Genomic DNA, 20,290 nt, shown 5'->3' on the forward strand with positions numbered 1-20,290 from the left:
GAACTCTACAACTTCAAAATCCACAACTAGAAACTCCACAACTTGAAACTCCACAACTAGATACTCCACAACTACAAACTCAACAACTACAAACTCCACAACTTGAAACTCCGCAACTAGAAACTCCATAACCAGAAACTCCACTACTAGAAAACTCCGAAACTAGAAACTCCGCAACTATCAACTCCACAGCTAGAAACTCCACAACTTGAGACTTTGCAACTAGAAACTCGGCAACTAGAAACCGAACAACTAGAAACTCCACAACTAGAAACTCCACAACTTGAAACACAACAGATAGATACTCCACAACTACGACTTCCACAACTAGAAACTCCACAATTAGAAACTCCGCAACTAGAAACTCTGCACCTAGAAACTCTACAGCTAGAAACTCCACAACTTGAGACTTACAACTAGAAACTCAACAACTAGAAACCCAACAACTAGAAACTTGACAACTAGAGCCTCCACAACTTGAAACTCCACAACTTGAAACACAACTAATAGATACTCCACAACTACAAATTCCACAACTAGAAACTCCACAACTAGAAATTCCGCAATTAGAAACTCCGCAACTAGAAACTCCATCACTAGAAACTCCACAACCAGAAACTCGGCAAGAAGAAACTCCGCAATTAGAAACTCCGCAACTAGAAACTCCATCACTAGAAACTCCACAACCAGAAACTCGGCAAGAAGCTCCGCAACTAGGAACTCTACAACTTCAAAATCCACAACTAGAAACTCCACAACTTGAAACTCCACAACTAGATACTCCACAACTAAACTCCACAACTACAAACTCCACAACTTGAAACTCCGCAACTAGAAACTCCATAACTAGAAACTCCACTACTAGAAAACTCCGCAACTAGAAAATCTGCAACTAGAAACTCCGCAACTAAAAACTCCACAGCTAGAAACTTCACTACTTGAAACACCACAACTAGAAACTCTGCAAGTTGAAACTGCGCAACTAGAAACTCCACAGCTAGAAACTTCACTACTTGAACCACTACAACTAGATACTCCAAAACTACGAATTCCACAACAAACTCCAACACTAGAATCTCCGCAACTAGAAACTCCACAACTAGAAACTCCTCAACTAGAAACTCCACAACTAGAAACTCCGCAACAAAACTCCACAGCTAGAAAGTCCGCCACTAGAAACTCAGCAACTAGAAACTCCGCAACTAGAAACTCCACAGCTAGAAAATCCACCACTAGAAACTCTACAACTAGCAACTCCACAACCACAGACTCCGCAACTAGAAAACTCTGCAACTAGAAACTCCCAACTAGACACTCTGCAACTAGAAACTCTACAACTTCAAAATCCACAACTAGAAACTCCACAACTTGAAACTCCACAACTAGATACTCCACAACTAGAAACTCCACAACTAAAAACTTCACAACTAGAAACTCCACAACTTGAAACTCCGCAACTAGAAACTCCGCAACTATAAACTCCACAGCTAGAAACTCCACAACTTGAGACTTTGCAACTAGAAACTCGGCAACTAGAAACCGAACTAGAAACTCCACAACTAGAAACTCCACAACTTGAAACACAACAAATAGATACTCCACAACTACGAATTCCACAACTAAAAACTCCACAATTAGAAACTCCGCAACTAGAAACTCTGCACCTAGAAACTCTACAGCTAGAAGCTCCACAACTTGAGACTTTACAACTAGAAACTCGGCAACTAGAAACCCAACAACTAGAAAATCCACAACTAGAACCTCCACAACTTGAAACTCCACAACTAGAAACTCCGCAATTAGATACTCCGCAACTAGAAACTCCATCACTAGAAACTCCACAACCAGAAACTCGGCAAGAAGAAACTCCGCAACTAGAAACTCCACAACTTGAAACTTCGCCAATAGAAACTCCACAACTAGAAACTCCGCAACTAGAAAACTCCACAACTTGAAACTCTCAACCAGACACACTGCAACTAGGAACTCTACAACTTCAAAATCCACAACTAAAACTCCACAACTTGAAACTCCACAACCAGATACTCCAAAACTAGAAACTCCATCACTAGAAACTCCACAACCAGAAACTCGGCAACAAAAAACTCCTCAACTAGAAACTCTACAACTTGCGACTTTACAACTAGAAAACTCCACAACTAGAAACTCTGCAACCAGAAACTCCGCAACTAGAAACTCCGCAGCTAGAAACCTTACTACTTGAAACACCACAACTAGATACTCCGAAACTACGAATTCCACAACGAGAAACTCCACAACTAGAAACTCCGCAACTAGAAACTCCGCAACTAAAAACTCCACAACTTGAAACACCACAACTAGATACTCTACAACTACAAACTCCACAACTAGAAACTTCACAACTAGAAACTCCACAACTAGAAACTCCACAACTTGAAACTCTACAGCTAGAAACTTCACTACATGAAACACTACAACTAGATACTCCAAAACTACGAATTCCACAGCTAGAAACTCCGCAACTAGAAACTCCACAGCTAGAAACTCCACAACTTGAGATTTTGCTACTAGAAACTCGGCAACTAGAAACTCAACCACTAGAAACTCCACAACTAGAAACTTCTCTACTAAAAACTCCACAACTTGAAACACCGCAACTAGATACTCCACAACTACAAACTCCACAACTAGAAACTCCACAACTAGAAACTCCACAACTTGAAACTCCATAACTAGAAACTCCACTACTAGAAAACTCCACAACTAGAAACTCTGCAACTAGAAACTCTGCAACTAGAAACTCCACAGCTTGAAACTTCACTACTTGAAACACTACAACTAGATACTCCAAAACTACGAAATCCACAACAATAAACTCCAACACTAGAAACTCAGCAAATAGAAACTCCACAACTAGAAGCTTCTCAACTAGAAACTCCACAACTTGAAACACCACAACTAGATTCTCTAGAAACTCCACAACTAGAAACTCCACAACTTGAAACTCCGCAACTACAAATTCCACAACTAGAAACTCCAACCCTTGAAACCCAACAAATAGATACTCCACAACTACGGACTCCACAACTAGAAACTCCAACACTAGAAACTCCACAACCAGAAACTCCGCAACTAAAAACTCCGCAAATAGAAACTCCACAGCTAAAAAATCCACAGCTAGAAATTCCACAACTAGAAACTCCACAACTACAGACTCCGCAACTAGAAAACTCCGCAACTTTAAACTCTACAACTAGACAATCCGCAACTACAATCTCCACAACTGGAAAACTCCGCAACTAGAAACTCTGCAACTAGAAACTCCGCAACTAGAAACTCCAGAGCTAGAAGCTCCACAACTACCAACTCCACAACTAGAGACTCAACAACTAGAAACTTCACAACTAGAGACTCCACAACTAGGAACTCCACAACTAGAGACTCCACAACCAGAAACTCCGCAACTAGAAACTCCACAACTTGAGACTTCGAAACTACAAACTCCACAACTAGAAACTCCACAACTAGAAACTCCACAACTAGAAACTCCACCACTAGAAACTCCGCAACTAGAAACTCCACAGCTAGAAAGTCCGCAACTAGAAACTCTGCAACTAGAAACTCCGCAACTAGAAACTCCACAGCTAGAAAACCCACAACTAGAAACTCCACAACTAGCAACTCCCAACTAGACACTCCGCAACTAGGAACTCTACAACTTCAGAATCCACAACTAGAAACTCCACAACTTGAAACTCCACAACTACATACTCCACAACTACAAACTCCACAACTACAAACTCCACAACTTGAAACTCCGCAACTAGAAACTCCATAACTAGAAACTCCACTACTAGAAAACTCCGCAACTAGAAACTCTGCAACTAGAAACTCCGCAACTGAAAACTCCACAGCTAGAAACTTTACTACTTGAAACACCACAACTAGAAACTCTGCAAGTAGAAACTGTGCAACTAGAATTTCCAGAGCTAGAAACTTCACTACTTGAAACACTACAACTAGATACTCGAAAACTACGAATTCCACAACAAACTCCAACACTAGAATCTCCGAAACTAAAAACTCCACAACTAGAAACACCTCAACTAGAAACTCCACAACTTGAAACACCACAACTAGATTCTCTAGAAACTCCACAACTAGAAACTCCACAAGTTGAAACTCCGCAACTACAAATTCCACAACTAGAAACTCCACAACTTGAAACCCAACAAATAGATACTCCACAACTACGGACTCCACAACTAGAAATTCCAACACTAGAAACTCCACAACCAGAAACTCCGCAACTAAAAACTCCGCAAATAGAAACTCCACAGCTAAAAAATCCACACTTAGAAATTCCACAACTACCCTTTCCACAACTAAGGACTCCGGAACTAGAAAACTCCGCAACTAGAAACTCCCAACTAGACTTTCCGCAACAAGAAACTCCGCAACTAGAAACTCCACAACTTGAGACTTCGAAACTACAAACTCCACAACTAGAAACTCCACAACTAGAAACTCCACAACTAGAAACTCCACCACTAGAAACTCCGCAACTAGAAACTCCACAGCTAGAAAGTTCGCAACTAGAAACTCTGCAACTAGAAACTCCGCAACTAGAAACTCCAGAGCTCGAAACTCCACAACTACAAACTCCACAACTAGAGACTCCACAACTAGAAACTCCACAACTACGAGTACCACAACTACGAACCCCGCTACTACAAACTCAACAACTAGAAATTCCACAACTAGAAACTAAACAACTTTAGACTTCGCAACTAGAAACTCCACAACTAGAGACTCCACAACTACGAACTCCGCAACTAGAAACTCCACAGCTAGAAACTCCACAGCTAGAAACTCCACAACTACAAACTCCACATCTAGAGACTCCACAACTAGAAAATCCGCAACTAGAAACTCTGCAACTAGAAACTCCGCAACTAGAAACTCCACAGCTAGAAACTCCACCACTAGAAACTCAACAACTAGCAACTTCACAACTACAGACTCCGCAATAAGAAAACTCCGCAACTAGAAACTCCCAACTTGACACTCCGCAACTAGGAACTCTACAACTTCAAAATCCACAACTAGAAACTCCACAACTTGAAACTCCACAACTAGATACTCCACAACTACAAACTCCACAACTACAAACTCCACAACTTGAAACTCCGAAACTAGAAACTCCACCACTAGAAACTCCACAACTAGCAACTCCACAACAACAGACTCCGCAATAAGAAAACTCCGCAACTAGAAACTCCACAACTAGACAATCCGCAACTAGGAACTCTACAACTTCAAAATCCACAACTAAAAACTTCACAACTTGAAACTCCACAACTAGATACTCCACAACTACAAACTCCACAACTAGAAACTCCACAACTTGAAACTCCGCAACTAGAAACTCCGCCACTACAATCTCCACAACTGGAAAACTCCGCAACTAGAAACTCTGCAACTACAAACTCCGCAACTAGAAACTCCAGAGCTAGAAGCTCCACAACTACAAACTCCACAACTAGAGACTCCACAACTAAAACTCCACAACTACGAGTACCACAACTACGAACCTCACAACTACAAACTCAACAACTAGAAATTCCACAACTAGAAACTCCACAGCTAGATACTCCACAACTACGAACTCCGCAACTAGAAACTCCACAGCTAGAAACTCCACAGCTAGAAACTCCACAACTACAAACTCCACAACTAGAGACTCAACAACTAGAAAGTCCGCAACTAGAAACTCTGCAACTAGAAACTCCGCAACTAGAAACTCCAAAGCTAGAAAATCCACCACTAGAAATTCCACATCTAGCAACTCCACAACAACAGACTCCGCAATAAGAAAACTCCGCAACTAGAAACTCCCAACTTCACACTCCGCAACTAGGAACTCTACAACTTCAAAATCCACAACTAGAAACTCCACAACTTGAAACTCCACAACTAGATACTCCACAACTACAAACTCAACAACTACAAACTCCACAACTTGAAACTCCGCAACTAGAAACTCCATAACCAGAAACTCCACTACTAGAAAACTCCGAAACTAGAAACTCCGCAACTATAAACTCCACAGCTAGAAACTCCACAACTTGAGACTTTGCAACTAGAAACTCGGCAACTAGAAACCGAACAACTAGAAACTCCACAACTAGAAACTCCACAACTTGAAACACAACAGATAGATACTCCACAACTACGAATTCCACAACTAGAAACTCCACAATTAGAAACTCCGCAACAAGAAACTCTGCACCTAGAAACTCTACAGCTAGAAACTCCACAACTTGAGACTTACAACTAGAAACTCAACAACTAGAAAACCAACAACTAGAAACTTGACAACTAGAGCCTCCACAACTTGAAACTCCACAACTTGAAACACAACTAATAGATACTCCACAACTACGAACTCCGCAACTAGAAACTCCACAGCTAGAAACTCCACAGCTAGAAACTCCACAACTACAAACTCCACAACTAGAGACTCAACAACTAGAAAGTCCGCAACTAGAAACTCTGCAACTAGAAACTCCGCAACTAGAAACTCCAAAGCTAGAAAATCCACCACTAGAAATTCCACATCTAGCAACTCCACAACAACAGACTCCGCAATAAGAAAACTCCGCAACTAGAAACTCCCAACTTGACACTCCGCAACTAGGAACTCTACAACTTCAAAATCCACAACTAGAAACTCCACAACTTGAAACTCCACAACTAGATACTCCACAACTACAAACTCAACAACTACAAACTCCTCAACTTGAAACTCCGCAACTAGAAACTCCATAACCAGAAACTCCACTACTAGAAAACTCCGAAACTAGAAACTCCGCAACTATAAACTCCACAGCTAGAAACTCCACAACTTGAGACTTTGCAACTAGAAACTCGGCAACTAGAAACCGAACAACTAGAAACTCCACAACTAGAAACTCCACAACTTGAAACACAACAGATAGATACTCCAAAACTACGAATTCCACAACTAGAAACTCCACAATTAGAAACTCCGCAACTAGAAACTCTGCACCTAGAAACTCTACAGCTAGAAACTCCACAACCTGAGACTTACAACTAGAAACTCAACAACTAGAAAACCAACAACTAGAAACTTGACAACTAGAGCCTCCACAACTTGAAACTCCACAACTTGAAACACAACTAATAGATACTCCACAACTACAAATTCCACAACTAGAAACTCCACAACTAGAAATTCCGCAATTAGAAACTCCGCAACTAGAAACTCCATCACTAGAAACTCCACAACCAGAAACTCGGCAAGAAGAAACTCCGCAACTAGAAACTCGACAACCACAGACTCCACAGCTAGAAAATCCACCACTAGAAACTCCACAACTAGCAACTCCCAACTAGACACTCCGCAACTAGGAACTCTACAACTTCAAAATCCACAACTAGAAACTCCACAACTTGAAACTCCACAACTAGATACTCCACAACTACAAACTCCACAACTACAAACTCCACAACTTGAAACTCCGCAACTAGAAACTCCATAACTAGAAACTCCACTACTAGAAAACTCCGCAACTAGAAACTCTGCAACTAAAAACTCCGCAACTAAAAACTCCACAGCTAGAAACTTCACTACTTGAAACACCACAACTAGAAACTCTGCAAGTAGAAACTGCGCAACTAGAAACTCCACAGCTAGAAACTTCACTACTTGAACCACTACAACTAGATACTCCAAAACTACGAATTCCACAACAAACTCCAACACTAGAATCTCCGCAACTAGAAACTCCACAACTAGAAACTCCTCAACTAGAAACTCCACAGCTTGAAACACCACAACTAGATTCTCTAGAAACTCCACAACTAGAAACTCCACAACTTGAAACTCCGCAACTACAAATTCCACAACTAGAAACTCCACAACTTGAAACCCAACAAATAGATACTCCACAACTACGGACTCCACAACTAGAAACTCCAACACTAGAAACTCCACAACCAGAAACTCCGCAACTAAAAACTTCGCAAATAGACACTCCACAGCTAAAAAATCCACAGCTAGAAATTCCACAACTAGCTACTCCACAACTAAAGACTCCGGAACTAGAAAACTCCGCAACTAGAAACTCCCAACTAGACTTTCCGCAACAAGAAACTCCGCAAATAGAAACTCCACAACTTGAGACTTCGAAACTACAAACTCCACAACTAGAAACTCCACAACTAGAAACTCCACAACTAGAAACTCCACCACTAGAAACTCCGCAACTATAAACTCCACAGCTAGAAAGTTCGCAACTAGAAACTCTGCAACTAGAAACTCCGCAACTAGAAACTCCAGAGCTAGAAACTCCACAACTACAAACTCCACAACTAGAGACTCCACAATTAGAAACTCCACAACTACGAGTACCACAACTACGAACCCCGCAACTTCAAACTCAACAACTAGAAATTCCACAACTAGAAACTCAACAACTTTAGACTTCGCAACTAGAAACTCCACAACTAGAGACTCCACAACTACGAACTCCGCAACTAGAAACTCCACAGCTAGAAACTCCACAGCTAGAAACTCCACAACTACAAACTCCACAACTAGAGACTCCACAACTAGAAAGTCCGCAACTAGAAACTCTGCAACTAGAAACTCCGCAACTAGAAACTCCACAGCTAGAAACTCCACCACTAGAAACTCCACAACTGGCAACTCCACAACTACAGACTCCGCAATAAGAAAACTCCACAACTAGAAACTCCCAACTTGACACTCCGCAACTAGGAACTCTAAACTTCAAAATCCACAACTAGAAACTCCACAACATGAAACTCCACTACTAGATACTCCACAACTACAAACTCCAAAACTACAAACTCCACAACTTGAAACTCCGCAACTAGAAACTCCACAACTAGAATCTCCAAAACTAGAAACTCCACAACTAGAAACTCCGCAACAAAACTCCACAGCTAGAAAGTCCGCAACTAGAAACTCAGCAACTAGAAACTCCGCAACTAGAAACTCCACAGCTAGAAAATCCACCACTAGAAACTCTACAACTAGCAACTCCACAACTACAGACTCCGCAACTAGAAAACTCTGCAACTAGAAACTCCCAACTAGACACTCTGCAACTAGAAACTCTACAACTTCAAAATCCACAACTAGAAACTCCACAACTTGAAACTCCACAACTAGATACTCCACAACTAGAAACTCCACAACTAAAAACTTCACAACTAGAAACTCCACAACTTGAAACTCCGCAACTAGAAACTCCGCAACAATAAACTCCACAGCTAGAAACTCCACAACTTGAGACTTTGCAACTAGAAACTCGGCAACTAGAAACCGAACAACTAGAAACTCCACAACTAGAAACTCCACAACTTGAAACACAACAAATAGATACTCCACAACTACGAATTCCACAACTAAAAACTCCACAATTAGAAACTCCGCAACTAGAAACTCTGCACCTAGAAACTCTACAGCTAGAAGCTCCACAACTTGAGACTTTACAACTAGAAACTCGGCAACTAGAAACCCAACAACTAGAAACTCCACAACTAGAACCTCCACAACTTGAAACTCCACAACTTGAAACACAACTAATAGATACTCCACAACTACAAATTCCACAACTAGAAACTCCACAACTAGAAACTCCGCAATTAGATACTCCGCAACTAGAAACTCCATCACTAGAAACTCCAGAACCAGAAACTCGGCAAGAAGAAACTCCGCAACTAGAAACTCCACAACTTGAAACTTCGCCACTAGAAACTCCACAACTAGAAACTCCACAACTAGAGACTCCACAACTAGAAACTCCACAGCTAGAAAATCCACCACTGGAAACTCCACAACTAGTAACTCCACAACTACAAACTCCGCAACTAGAAAACTCCACAACTAGAAACTCTCAACCAGACACACTGCAACTAGGAACTCTACAACTTCAAAATCAACAACTAGAACTCCACAACTTGAAACTCCACAACCAGATACTCCAAAACTAGAAACTCCATCACTAGAAACTCCACAACCAGAAACTCGGCAACAAAAAACTCCTCAACTAGAAACTCTACAACTTGCGACTTTACAACTAGAAAACTCCGCAACTAGAAACTCTGCAACCAGAAACTCCGCAACTAGAAACTCCGCAGCTAGAAACCTTACTACTTGAAACACCACAACTAGATACTCCGAAACTACGAATTCCACAACGAGAAACTCCACAACTAGAAACTCCGCAACTAGAAACTCCGCAACTAAAAACTCCACAACTTGAAACACCACAACTAGATACTCTACAACTACAAACTCCACAACTAGAAACTTCACAACTAGAAACTCCACAACTAGAAACTCCACAACTTGAAACTCTACAGCTAGAAACTTCACTACATGAAACACTACAACTAGATACTCCAAAACTACGAATTCCACAGCTAGAAACTCCGCAACTAGAAACTCCGCCACTAGAAACTCCGCAACTAGAAACTCCACAGCTAGAAACTCCACAACTTGAGATTTTGCTACTAGAAACTCGGCAACTAGAAACTCAACCACTAGAAACTCCACAACTAGAAACTTCTCTACTAAAAACTCCACAACTTGAAACACCGCAACTAGATACTCCACAACTACAAACTCCACAACTAGAAACTCCACAACTAGAAACTCCACAACTTGAAACTCCATAACTAGAAACTCCACTACTAGAAAACTCCACAACTAGAAACTCTGCAACTAGAAACTACGCAACTAGAAACTCCACAGCTTGAAACTTCACTACTTCAAACACTACAACTAGATACTCCAAAACTACGAAATCCACAACAAGAAACTCCACAACTAGAAACTTCGCAACTAGAAACTCCGCAACTAGAAACTCCGCAACTAGGAACTCCACAACTTGAGATTTTGCAACTAGAAACTCGGCAACTAGAAACTCAACCACTAGAAACTTCACAATTAGAAACTCCACAACTAGAAACTCCACAACTTGAAACTCCACAGCTAGAAACTTCATTACTTGAAACACTACAACTAGATACTCCAAAACTATGAATTCCACAGCTAGAAACTCCGCAACTAGAAACTCCGCCGCTAGAAACTCCACAGCTAGAAACTCCACAACTTGAGATTTTGCTACTATAAACTCGGCAACTAGAAACTCAACCACTAGAAACTCCACAACTAGAAACTTCTCTACTAAAAACTCCACAACTTGAAACACCGCAACTAGATACTCCACAACTACAAACTCCACAACTAGAAACTCCACAACTAGAAACTCCACAACTTGAAACTCCATAACTAGAAACTCCATTACTAGAAAACTCCACAACTAGAAACTCTGCAACTAGAAACTCCGCAACTAGAAACTCCACAGCTTGAAACTTCACTACTTGAAACACTACAACTAGATACTCCGAAACTACGAATTCCACAACAATAAACTCCAACACTAGAAACTCAGCAACTAGAAACTCCACAACTAGAAACTCCACAACTTGAAACTCCGCAACTACAAATTCCACAACTAGAAACTCCAACCCTTGAAACCCAACAAATAGATACTCCACAACTACGGACTCCACAACTAGAAATTCCAACACTAGAAACTCCACAACCAGAAACTCCGCAACTAAAAACTCCGCAAATAGAAACTCCACAGCTAAAAAATCCACAGCTAGAAATTCCACAACTAGAAACTCCACAACTACAGACTCCGCAACTAGAAAACTCCGCAACTTTAAACTCTACAACTAGACAATCCGCAACTACAATCTCCACAACTGGAAAACTCCGCAACTAGAAACTCTGCAACTAGAAACTCCGCAACTAGAAACTCCAGAGCTAGAAGCTCCACAACTACCAACTCCACAACTAGAGACTCAACAACTAGAAACTTCACAACTAGAGACTCCACAACTAGGAACTCCACAACTAGAGACTCCACAACCAGAAACTCCGCAACTAGAAACTCCACAACTTGAGACTTCGAAACTACAAACTCCACAACTAGAAACTCCACAACTAGAAACTCCACAACTAGAAACTCCACCACTAGAAACTCCGCAACTAGAAACTCCACAGCTAGAAAGTCCGCAACTAGAAACTCTGCAACTAGAAACTCCGCAACTAGAAACTCCACAGCTAGAAAACCCACAACTAGAAACTCCACAACTAGCAACTCCCAACTAGACACTCCGCAACTAGGAACTCTACAACTTCAGAATCCACAACTAGAAACTCCACAACTTGAAACTCCACAACTACATACTCCACAACTACAAACTCCACAACTACAAACTCCACAACTTGAAACTCCGCAACTAGAAACTCCATAACTAGAAACTCCACTACTAGAAAACTCCGCAACTAGAAACTCTGCAACTAGAAACTCCGCAACTGAAAACTCCACAGCTAGAAACTTTACTACTTGAAACACCACAACTAGAAACTCTGCAAGTAGAAACTGTGCAACTAGAATTTCCAGAGCTAGAAACTTCACTACTTGAAACACTACAACTAGATACTCCAAAACTACGAATTCCACAACAAACTCCAACACTAGAATCTCCGCAACTAAAAACTCCACAACTAGAAACTCCTCAACTAGAAACTCCACAACTTGAAACACCACAACTACATTCTCTAGAAACTCCACAACTTGAAACTCCACAACTTGAAACTCCGCAACTACAAATTCCACAACTAGAAACTCCACAACTTGAAACCCAACAAATAGATACTCCACAACTACGGGCTCCACAACTAGAAACTCCAACACAAGAAACTCCACAACCAGAAACTCCGCAACTAAAAACTTCGCAAATAGACACTCCACAGCTAAAAAATCCACAGCTAGAAATTCCACAACTAGCTACTCCACAACTAAAGACTCCGGAACTAGAAAACTCCGCAACTAGAAACTCCCAACTAGACTTTCCGCAACACGAAACTCCGCAAATAGAAACTCCACAACTTGAGACTTCGAAACTACAAACTCCACATCTAGAAACTCCACAACTAGAAACTCCACAACTAGAAACTCCACCACTAGAAACTCCGCAACTAGAAACTCCACAGCTAGAAAGTTCGCAACTAGAAACACTGCAACTAGAAACTCCGCAACTAGAAACTCCAGAGCTAGAAACTCCACAACTACAAACTCCACAACTAGAAACTCCACAACTACGAGTACCACAACTACGAACCCCACAACTACAAACTCAACAACTAGAAATTCCACAACTAGAAACTCAACAACTTTAGGTTTCGCAACTAGAAACTCCACAACTAGAGACTCCACAACTACGAACTCCGCAACTAGAAACTCCACAGCTAGAAACTCCACAGCTAGAAACTCCACAACTACAAACTCCACAACTAGAGACTCCACAACTAGAAAGTCCGCAACTAGAAACTCTGCAACTAGAAACTCCGCAACTAGAAACTCCACAGCTAGAAACTCCACCACTAGAAACTCCACAACTGGCAACTCCACAACTACAGACTCCGCAATAAGAAAACTCCGAGCTAGAAACTCCCAACTTGACACTCCGCAACTAGCAACTCTACAACTTCAAAATCCACAACTAGAAACTCCACAACTTGAAACTCCACAACTAGATACTCCACAACTACAAACTCCACAACTACAAACTCCACAACTTGAAACTCCGCAACTAGAAACTCCACAACACGAAACTCCAAAACTAGAAACTCCACAGCTAGAAAATCCACCACTAGAAACTCCACAACTAGCAACTCCACAACAACAGACTCCGCAATAAGAAAACTCCGCAACTAGAAACTCCACAACTAGATAATCCGCAACTAGGAACTCTACAACTTCAAAATCCACAACTAAAAACTTCACAACTTGATACTCCACATCTAGATACTCCACAACTACAAACTCCAAACTAGAAACTCCACAACTTGAAACTCCGCAACTAGAAACTCCGCCACTAGAATCTCCACAACTGGAAAACTCCACAACTAGAAACTCTGCTACTAGAAACTCCGCAACTAGAAACTCCAGAGCTAGAAGCTCCACAACTACAAACTCCACAACTAGAGACTCCACAACTAGAAACTCCACAACTACGAGTACCACAACTACGAACCCCACAACTACAAACTCAACAACTAGAAATTCCACAACTAGAAACTCAACAACTTTAGACTTCGCAACTAGAAACTCCACAGCTAGAGACTCAACAACTACGAACTCAGCAACTAGAAACTCCACAGCTAGAAACTCCACAGCTAGAAACTCCACAACTACAAACTCCACAACTAGAGACTCCACAACTAGAAAGTCCGCAACTAGAAACTCTGCAACTAGAATCTCCGCAACTAGAAACTCCACAGCTAGAAAATCCACCACTAGAAACTCCACAACTAGCAACTCCACAACAACAGACTCCGCAATAAGAAAACTCCGCAACTAGAAACTCCCAACTTGACACTCCGCAACTAGGAACTCTACAACTTCAAAATCCACAACTAGAAACTCCACAACTTGAAACTCCACAACTAGATACTCCACAACTACAAACTCAACAACTACAAACTCAAAGACTACAAACTCCACAACTTGAAACTCCGCAACTAGAAACTCCATAACCAGAAACTCCACTACTAGAAAACTCCGCAACTAGAAACTCCGCAACTATAAACTCCACAGCTAGAAACTCCACAACTTGAGACTTTGCAACTAGAAACTCGGCAACTAGAAACCGAACAACTAGAAACTCCACAACTAGAAACTCCACAACTTGAAACACAACAGATAGATACTCCACAACTACGAATTTAACAACTAGAAACTCCACAATTTGAAACTCCACAACTAGAAACTCTGCACCTAGAAACTCGACAGCTAGAAACTCCACAACTTGAGACTTTACAACTAGAAACTCGGCAACTAGAAACCCAACAACTAGAAACTCCACAACTAGAACCTCCACAACTTGAAACTCCACAACTTGAAACACAACTAATAGATACTCCACAACTACAAATTCCACAACTAGAAACTCCACAACTAGAAGCTCCGCAATTAGAAACTCCGCAACTAGAAACTCCATCACTAGAAACTCCACAACCAGAAACTCGGCAAGAAGAAACTCCGCAACTAGAAACTCCACAACTTGAAACTTCGCAACTAGAAACTCCACAACTAGAAACTCCACAACTAGAGACTCCACAACTAGAAACTCCACAGCTAGAAAATCCACCACTGGGAACTCCACAACTAGCAACTCCACAACCACAGACTCCGCAACTAGAAAACTCCACAACTAGAAACTCTCAACCAGACACACTGCAACTAGGAACTCTACAACTTCAAAATCCACAACTAGAACTCCACAACTTGAAACTCCACAACTAGATACTCCACAACTAGAAACTCCATCACTAGAAACTCCACAACCAGAAACTCGGCAACAAGCAACTGCGCAACTAGAAACTCCACAACTTGCGACTTTACAACTAGAAAACTCCGCAACTAGAAACTCTGCAACCAGAAACTCCGCAACTAGAAACTCCGCAACTAGGAACTCCACAACTTGAGATTTTGCAACTAGAAACTCGGCAACTAGAAACTCAACCACTAAAAACTCCACAACTTGAAACACCACAACTAGATACTCCACAACTACAAATTCCACAACTAGAAACTTCACAACTAGAAACTCCACAACTAGACACTCCACAACTTGAAACTCCATAACTAGAAACTCAACTACTAGAAAACTCCGCAACTAGAAACTCTGCAACTAGAAACTCCGCAACTAAAAACTACACAGCTAGAAACTTCACTACTTGAAACACCACAACTAGAAACTCTGCAAGTAGAAACTGCGCAACTAGAAACTCCACAGCTAGAAACTTCACTACTTGAAACACTACAACTAGATACTCGAAAACTACGAATTCCACAACAAACTCCAACACTAGAATCTCCGAAACTAAAAACTCCACAACTAGAAACACCTCAACTAGAAACTCCACAACTTGAAACACCACAACTAGATTCTCTAGAAACTCCACAACTAGAAACTCCACAAGTTGAAACTCCGCAACTAAAAATTCCACAACTAGAAACTCCACAACTTGAAACCCAACAAATAGATACTCCACATCTACGGACTCCACAACTAGAAATTCCAACACTAGAAACTCCACAATCAGAAACTCCGCAACTAAAAACTCCGCAAATAGAAACTCCACAGCTAAAAAATCCACACTTAGAAATTCCACAACTACCCTTTCCACAACTAAGGACTCCGGAACTAGAAAACTCCGCAACTAGAAACTCCCAACTAGACTTTCCGCAACAAGAAACTCCGCAACTAGAAACTCCACAACTTGAGACTTCGAAACTACAAACTCCACAACTAGAAACTCCACAACTAGAAACTCCACAACTAGAAACTCCACCACTAGAAACTCCGCAACTAGAAACTCCACAGCTAGAAAGTTCGCAACTAGAAACTCTGCAACTAGAAACTCCGCAACTAGAAACTCCAGAGCTAGAAACTCCACAACTACAAACTCCACAACTAGAGACTCCACAACTAGAAACTCCACAACTACGAGTACCACAACTACGAACCCCGCTACTACAAACTCAACAACTAGAAATTCCACAACTAGAAACTAAACAACTTTAGACTTCGCAACTAGAAACTCCACAACTAGAGACTCCACAACTACAAACTCCGCAACTAGAAACTCCACAGCTAGAAACTCCACAGCTAGAAACTCCACAACTACAAACTCCACATCTAGAGACTCCACAACTAGAAAATCCGCAACTAGAAACTCTGCAACTAGAAACTCCGCAACTAGAAACTCCACAGCTAGAAACTCCACCACTAGAAACTCAACAACTAGCAACTTCACAACTACAGACTCCGCAATAAGAAAACTCCGCAACTAGAAACTCCCAACTTGACACTCCGCAACTAGGAACTCTACAACTTCAAAATCCACAACTAGAAACTCCACAACTTGAAACTCCACAACTAGATACTCCACAACTACAAACTCCACAACTACAAACTCCACAACTTGAAACTCCGAAACTAGAAACTCCACCACTAGAAACTCCACAACTAGCAACTCCACAACAACAGACTCCGCAATAAGAAAACTCCGCAACTAGAAAACTCCGAAACTAGAAACTCCGCAACTATAAACTCCACAGCTAGAAACTCCACAACTTGAGACTTTGCAACTAGAAACTCGGCAACTAGAAACCGAACAACTAGAAACTCCACAACTAGAAACTCCACAACTTGAAACACAACAGATAGATACTCCACAACTACGAATTCCACAACTAGAAACTCCACAATTAGAAACTCCGCAACAAGAAACTCTGCACCTAGAAACTCTACAGCTAGAAACTCCACAACTTGAGACTTACAACTAGAAACTCAACAACTAGAAAACCAACAACTAGAAACTTGACAACTAGAGCCTCCACAACTTGAAACTCCACAACTTGAAACACAACTAATAGATACTCCACAACTACGAACTCCGCAACTAGAAACTCCACAGCTAGAAACTCCACAGCTAGAAACTCCACAACTACAAACTCCACAACTAGAGACTCAACAACTAGAAAGTCCGCAACTAGAAACTCTGCAACTAGAAACTCCGCAACTAGAAACTCCAAAGCTAGAAAATCCACCACTAGAAATTCCACATCTAGCAACTCCACAACAACAGACTCCGCAATAAGAAAACTCCGCAACTAGAAACTCCCAACTTGACACTCCGCAACTAGGAACTCTACAACTTCAAAATCCACAACTAGAAACTCCACAACTTGAAACTCCACAACTAGATACTCCACAACTACAAACTCAACAACTACAAACTCCTCAACTTGAAACTCCGCAACTAGAAACTCCATAACCAGAAACTCCACTACTAGAAAACTCCGAAACTAGAAACTCCGCAACTATAAACTCCACAGCTAGAAACTCCACAACTTGAGACTTTGCAACTAGAAACTCGGCAACTAGAAACCGAACAACTAGAAACTCCACAACTAGAATCTCCACAACTTGAAATACAACAGATAGATACTCCAAAACTACGAATTCCACAACTAGAAACTCCACAATTAGAAACTCCGCAACTAGAAACTCTGCACCTAGAAACTCTACAGCTAGAAACTCCACAACTTGAGACTTACAACTAGAAACTCAACAACTAGAAAACCAACAACTAGAAACTTGACAACTAGAGCCTCCACAACTTGAAACTCCACAACTTGAAACACAACTAATAGATACTCCACAACTACAAATTCCACAACTAGAAACTCCACAACTAGAAATTCCGCAATTAGAAACTCCGCAACTAGAAACTCCATCACTAGAAACTCCACAACCAGAAACTCGGCAAGAAGAAACTCCGCAATTAGAAACTCCGCAACTAGAAACTCCATCACTAGAAACTCCACAACCAGAAACTCGGCAAGAAGAAACTCCGCAACTAGAAACTCCACAACCACAGACTCCACAGCTAGAAAATCCACCACTAGAAACTCCACAACTAGCAACTCCCAACTAGACACTCCGCAACTAGGAACTCTACAACTTCAAAATCCACAACTAGAAACTCCACAACTTGAAACTCCACAACTAGATACTCCACAACTACAAACTCCACAACTACAAACTCCACAACTTGAAACTCCGCAACTAGAAACTCCATAACTAGAAACTCCACTACTAGAAAACTCCGCAACTAGAAACTCTGCAACTAGAAACTCCGCAACTAAAAACTCCACAGCTAGAAACTTCACTACTTGAAACACCACAACTAGAAACTCTGCAAGTAGAAACTGCGCAACTAGAAACTCCACAGCTAGAAACTTCACTACTTGAACCACTACAACTAGATACTCCAAAACTACGAATTCCACAACAAACTCCAACACTAGAATCTCCGCAACTAGAAACTCCACAACTAGAAACTCCTCAACTAGAAACTCCACAACTTGAAACACCACAACTACATTCTCTAGAAACTCCACAACTAGAAACTCCACAACTTGAAACTCCGCAACTACAAATTCCACAACTAGAAACTCCACAACTTGAAACCCAACAAATAGATACTCCACAACTACGGGCTCCACAACTAGAAACTCCAACACAAGAAACTCCACAACCAGAAACTCCGCAACTAAAAACTTCGCAAATAGACACTCCACAGCTAAAAAATCCACAGCTAGAAATTCCACAACTAGCTACTCCACAACTAAAGACTCCGGAACTAGAAAACTCCGCAACTAGAAACTCCCAACTAGACTTTCCGCAACACGAAACTCCGCAAATAGAAACTCCACAACTTGAGACTTCGAAACTACAAACTCCACATCTAGAAACTCCACAACTAGAAACTCCACAACTAGAAACTCCACCACTAGAAACTCCGCAACTAGAAACTCCACAGCTAGAAAGTTCGCAACTAGAAACACTGCAACTAGAAACTCCGCAACTAGAAACTCCAGAGCTAGAAACTCCACAACTACAAACTCCACAACTAGAAACTCCACAACTACGAGTACCACAACTACGAACCCCACAACTACAAACTCAACAACTAGAAATTCCACAACTAGAAACTCAACAACTTTAGGTTTCGCAACTAGAAACTCCACAACTAGAGACTCCACAACTACGAACTCCGCAACTAGAAACTCCACAGCTAGAAACTCCACAGCTAGAAACTCCACAACTACAAACTCCACAACTAGAGACTCCACAACTAGAAAGTCCGCAACTAGAAACTCTGCAACTAGAAACTCCGCAACTAGAAACTCCACAGCTAGAAACTCCACCACTAGAAACTCCACAACTGGCAACTCCACAACTACAGACTCCGCAATAAGAAAACTCCGAGCTAGAAACTCCCAACTTGACACTCCGCAACTAGCAACTCTACAACTTCAAAATCCACAACTAGAAACTCCACAACTTGAAACTCCACAACTAGATACTCCACAACTACAAACTCCACAACTACAAACTCCACAACTTGAAACTCCGCAACTAGAAACTCCACAACACGAAACTCCAAAACTAGAAACTCCACAGCTAGAAAATCCACCACTAGAAACTCCACAACTAGCAACTCCACAACAACAGACTCCGCAATAAGAAAACTCCGCAACTAGAAACTCCACAACTAGATAATCCGCAACTAGGAACTCTACAACTTCAAAAT

This window comes from Rhipicephalus microplus, unplaced genomic scaffold, assembly GCF_043290135.1.
Source record: "Rhipicephalus microplus isolate Deutch F79 unplaced genomic scaffold, USDA_Rmic scaffold_17, whole genome shotgun sequence".
NCBI classification, from domain to species: domain Eukaryota; kingdom Metazoa; phylum Arthropoda; class Arachnida; order Ixodida; family Ixodidae; genus Rhipicephalus; species Rhipicephalus microplus.